The sequence below is a fragment of the Monodelphis domestica genome, chromosome 1 (assembly GCF_027887165.1).
Source record: "Monodelphis domestica isolate mMonDom1 chromosome 1, mMonDom1.pri, whole genome shotgun sequence".
In the NCBI taxonomy this organism is placed as follows: Eukaryota; Metazoa; Chordata; class Mammalia; order Didelphimorphia; family Didelphidae; genus Monodelphis; species Monodelphis domestica.
The window spans coordinates 298,371,744-298,377,743 of NC_077227.1; positions in this window are offsets into that span (position 1 = coordinate 298,371,744).

Genomic DNA, 6,000 nt, shown 5'->3' on the forward strand with positions numbered 1-6,000 from the left:
TGGAAATCTAAATGAAATTCACAGAAAAAAGGAGTTAAATAATGAAATCTCAGAAAAATTAATTAAACAAGTCATAAAATTAATTCTATCAAACATTCAAAGAAAAAAATAAATTCCAATATTACATAAATGAAAAAATGGAAAAAGAACTCCAGATTCCTTCTAAGCTTTGTAATATTGTATGAAGAATTGTATTAATATTTCTACATATATATATTTTATAAAATTTATTAGAAAATCATTCATATAAGTAACCTGACCACATGGGCCCTAGCCTGCTTGTATCTTCCTCCTTCCTTTTCACCTGCCTATGCTGATCCCTTGTCTTCTCAGTTCTCCCCTTCAAGCCCCCAAGTCTTGACTTTTACTGACATACAGCAGTTAGAGGGATGCAAACCTGGCGCAACTGTATTATGTCAAGAATGTTTGATGGATAGGTCAAGCTACTCAGGAGGGGAGGAGATAAACTTCCTTGACAAAATCCTCCTGTGATCCTTTGGGAGACCAATCTCCCCAATGGGTCATTTAAATATAACTGTTTTATAACTCTAAATACCTTCTAGCTAAAAGTACATACAACATTGCATTTTTCTAAGAGGAAGTTATAATAGTTAAAGATGAGAGGGTAATATGAGAAGTAAAATAAAAAACTGATTGATAGACTCATTGACAAAATGCCAATTAGGGGGCAGTCCCCTTTGGCATAAGAGTTTACAATCAGAATAAGTATGTTCAATTGGGCTCGTTATATCCCAACGTGCATTCTGGATCTTTTGATGCAGTATGTGGCTTCTTCAGGCGTCTTTACAGCACCTTCTTCAAAAAGATTCACTTTCTTGATTTAGGATGTTGGCAAGTTTTTTTTCCTGAAATTTCTCCAAAAATTTTTAAATCTTGGACTTTAGGACCCACCTGAGGAGGGTGTTGACTTACACAAGAATCATACTGGGATACATGACTGAGTTATGAGGTATATGAAACAATTGTCAAAAGAAAAACAAAAAGAAAGTACCCCAAAATTTCCAAATTAAAAAATGAAATTCTGTATAAACATAAGAAATACAGAAATGATAAAAACAAAATAAAAATCCTATGTGTATAAAATCCTGAGGACAAAATAAACCTATAACAGGTCCTTGAACCCAGCAAAGACCAATTAAAGTGACATATGTCCCACAATCCTTTTGGACAATAGAAGTAATACAGCACTTTACCCATTTGCAGCCAGGAATACAGAAAATTTCCAAATTATAAGAAAGGACTAAGTTTCAGCAGCAAATTGAGAAAATCATTCCCTAGTCTGATTTTACCTTCACTTTCATGGATAAGGGGAGCCAGAATTATAGCCAACCTGAGGTACTTGATTCAAAGCATTGCACATGGAGTGTGGTTCAAGGGAGTCCTGCATCTTAACATGCTGAGTGCCACCACTAGGTTCAAGTCCTTTTGTATTGGCATAGAAGTTCAACAATTCTCCCTGTGTTGAGTTTTGGTCCCTTTTGACCTTGTGCTACCTGGCTCTTTTGTTCCCTTCTCCTGGGCACAATCATTAAACAAAGTCCCATAGCATTTATCAATGTATGGCAGGTTTCCATAGTTGAAAGCTTTTTGGGTATGTATATTACTGTAGATAATAGATAGATACTGTAATAGATACTGTAAACTTGTACTGCAAATTTTATACTTCAAGTTAGAAAATATTAATACTGATTTCATGTACTTCAAGTATTACCAAGTTTAGGAAAAAAGGAAAGAAAAAAACCCAAATATGCTATTACAAACATAAAGAGAGAAAAAAAATCATAAAAAATCATAATTTCACAGTTCACATTCCATGTGACAATGTGTTAGCCAAGCAGAGGCACAACACAAAAGGTGCTCACTCAAAAATGAAATTTATATTACTCTTAACTTGCCCAGGATCCGTAGTGTGAGTGTACATATTTTTTTATCAAGTAAAAGCATTTTAAAAACATTAGTACAACAACTAATACAGATACTAAGAAGTACCCAAATCACCAAAATTATAAGAACCCATTAATGACAAATGCAAACAAACCTGCTATCATTAGGATCCACATGAGTTGCTGTGTGATATCCAAAAATCTTTGAAATCATGAATATCTGTCACAAGTTCTACAGATTTTACTGATCTTTCAACTTTGGCAAAGGTATTTTTAACAAAGTTTTTATTAACATCTTTCCAAAATTTGGTAGGCAAGAAATCTGAAAAACCTCTGTACTGTTGATGAAGAATTACAAATGTAATAAATCCATTTTGAAGATACTAGCCTTCACAGGAAAAAAAAAATCATTCCCAACCTCCCAGATGATAACTAAACCACTTGGGCACCTCCCTCCCTCTTGGTATAAGACTGTAATAGTGTAACAGAACTGTCTCCAATATGTCCCACACATTTTTACATGGAGCCGAGGACTAAAAAGTGAAAATCACTTCAGATACATAATCCATCATACATTTACAATAAATGCAGAGATAAGAAAATACAACAATACCATTGCACTCAACTTCAACTACAAATGGACACTTACCTCTTGTTACAAACAAGTCAGCTGCAGGCAAATAAATGATCAGAGGTAGGGATGCTCCCAGATATCTGAAAATCACTTCTGAAGACACAGTAAAATAAATTTAAATTATTATACAATCAAATTCCCAAAACTTTTATACAGGTTGAAACCAATGTGATGGAGTCCATCCATCAGCTCTGTGTGACAATTAACACAGGCAAAAAAGGAACAAAATGCTGTTTCGTGGCTTTTACAATGATATTCTTAAGTGCAATCATAGTCATAGGGGGAGATACAAATAAAGACAATGTAACAGAATATTTCAATTTTTATAGCTAATGAAGTAGTTGCCATTAAATTATATACATCATGTATTTAGAATTGTGTTACAGAGACTTCTTCATTCTGGGGAGGGGAACAAACTGAAACAGTTAACACCAATAAGGAAATGTAGTCTGAAAAGGCTTAAAATTCACCTCCAGACATTTTGAGGTTCCTTCCCTTCCCAAGTATCATCATTCATCACAATTCCTTTGTCCATGCTTTTGGGGTCACCCATACTGAGTGGTATTCTCACATTTAATACAGATGTTTGGGTGTGAATTTAGATTTGCCTCATTTGAATAACTATTCCTCCTATTATCATCATTATTCCTGAAACTTCTATTCTTATTTTCCCAATTCCTCTTCTTACAATTCATAATTACATGATCCACTTTTCCACAAAAATAACATGTTAGTGGTTTTGTGGATTCTTGTAAGGGAGCTATGATCTCTCCTTGCTTTACCTTTACATCTGTTTTAGTTAATTCTTTTATTTTCTTCCTCAATGTCTCGACTAAAGTAGTGTTCTCTTTATTCTTCTCACCCTGTTTAGAAGTCAATTCCTTTATTTCCTTCCTTAATGCTTCCACTAAATCAGTCTTCTCTTTCTCCTTTTCCTTATGTGCCTCAAAAGCATAAACTGCCTCTCTTTTCAATTCTTCAAGGTCCATAGTAGACCAATTTGGACAGCTAGTCATAAAATAATTCCTAACTACCTTACAATTGTTTTTCACAAATTGTATTCTGATTTGTCTAAGGTCCCTTTCTTTATCCAGATCAAGCTCAAGATATCTTTCTCCCAGCTCAATAAGTCTATCCATAAACTCTGAGGGGATTTCACTGTCTTCTTGCTTAAGAGTTTCAAATTTAGTTCACGTACCAGGCCTATCAGAATAGGCTATCATAGCTTTTAGCAAAGCATTTCTAGCCTGGCATAGATGTAAGTAATCTTGCTCTGAATAGGTCCCATTTGGGATCTTCAGTTGGCCAATGAGCTGTTCCCTTTCCTTGGGCATGATTAACAACAGAAAGAATCTTATTCATTTCCCTTTCTGTTAGCAAGGCCTGGAGCAAATCTTATACAACAAGCCATGTGGAATTATATGGCAAAAAATGCTCTCAAACTTATTTATCACCACCACAGGATCAGATTTATAGGAAAGTGTTTTTTCTTTGAATCTCTCATTTTCCTGTGGGGAAAAAAAAGGTGTATGATGTCTAAAGTCTACCAAATCTCCATATCTGTTATATGTAGGTACATCTCTTAGAGGGAAAAGACCTTTATGTGAATCATCTGTGGTGACAGCTGCTTGACTTGTGTTCTTTTAGTTCAATGGAGTGGGTTGTAGTGAGGCTGGTAGGGGAAGGGGGTGGTGGTGGAATGGAGCTGGTCAGCAGGTGGGGAGGCAGAGTGAAAAGATCAGGGGAAGGGATGGGGATGTGGTGGAGAGGAACAGGGAGTGGCTGGCTGAAGGGTTGAGAGGAAGGGGGATCAGACTGGGTATAGGGTGGAGTGAGGGTAGGATGGGTGAGGTCTAGAGGAATCATAGTAAGGTGGATAGGAAGGCGATTACAGAAAAGGACTGAAGTAGGGATGGTACAGGTGGGGATACAGAAGATGGGTGAGCACTAGGTAGTTAGGGTAGAGAGGTAGTTTGGGGGAAAGAGGATGGGAGGAGTAGGGGATGAGTGAGGTTTGACAGGGGGAGGAGCTGAGGAGTTCAAGTCCTGGTTTGGGTCAGTATGAGGAGAAACCTCCTCATAGGTCAGGTGGGATGATAGAGTGTGTTTCCTGCTAGATTTCACTGAAGGGGTTAAGCTAGAATGGTTTGGTTCCAAAGAAAGAATGTTTTCCTCATTAGAGGGGATGGTCGATTTGTCAACATGACATGCCCACAAGAACCAGGATTTATAATCTTTGGAATCTTTGTTTTTAATGGATAACTTCAAATCTTTTAAGATCTTGAAGTCAAAAGAGCCATATTTTGGCCAGGTAAAAGATATGTCTATCCATGCCTTACAAATCTGTCTAGCTTATTTCTTGGTCATCCAATTCTCCTGAGGAAAACTAGGATCACTCCAGGAATTTAAAAAGATACGCAGGGGTGAATCAGAAGGAATATTTCCTGATTTCCTTTGATGTGTTTCAGTATTTCCCATATTTTCTAGGTTGTATGTACTATTTAAGCTAGTTTGAGTATTACTAAATGGTCTGTTTAAACAATGAAAAGTTCCTAATAAATTAAAAAAAATGGAGACACAAAGTTCTTCAATGTTATAGTGGAAGGCAATAAGAGGAGGTTTAAAACAAAAGGCTAATGTAAGGAAACAGTAATTGTTGCACAGCAATAGTATCAATAATGAATGTGTATTTAGTGTAATAATTGTTGTTATTAATAACAACATACATTTATTATAATTATTGGTGATATTAATAATTAATAATGTGCATTTATTATAATTATTGTTATTAATAATTATTAGCCATAAACAAGTATAAAATGTCAATAATAACCATTAGTAATTAATAATTATGACAAATGCTAGTTATTGAAAATTAATAATTATTGTTATTGATAGTAATATTAATACTATCATGTTATAAAATTATTCCTTATTATTGCAATTAATTATTTTAATTTAATGTTGGCTTTGTTCAATTTTAGAAATTTGGTTTTAATTTAAATTCAATATTATTAATATTTCTGATTAATAATCCTTTTATTTATATGTATTCAATTTAAAAGCATTATTTTAGATCACTAGTAGCAATAGCAAAGGAATTCTCTTTATTTTCCTGCAGTTTTAATTCTCGACAGTAGGTGGCATTATAAATGGAAGACACTGCCAGGGACCCACTCAATCAGTGCTAACTTTGTAAGTCCTCTGCTCCAGCCCCTCACTGCCAGAGTCAAAAGTTGGGGGGTGGTCTCACACCAATTCCTAGAGGGCCACCCTTTTGGGCTGCTCCAACATTCCACAAGATTCCACAAGGGCCATGCTGGGCTGAGTGCAGTGGGAGGACTTTGCATCCAAATCCAAGCAGCCAGCTACACTCACAGTGGCTAAAAGCTTGCGTTTTCATGAGCTGGGAAAAACAGGGCCGGGTCCTGCAAATGGCTTCCCCTGCTCTCTACCACCCCA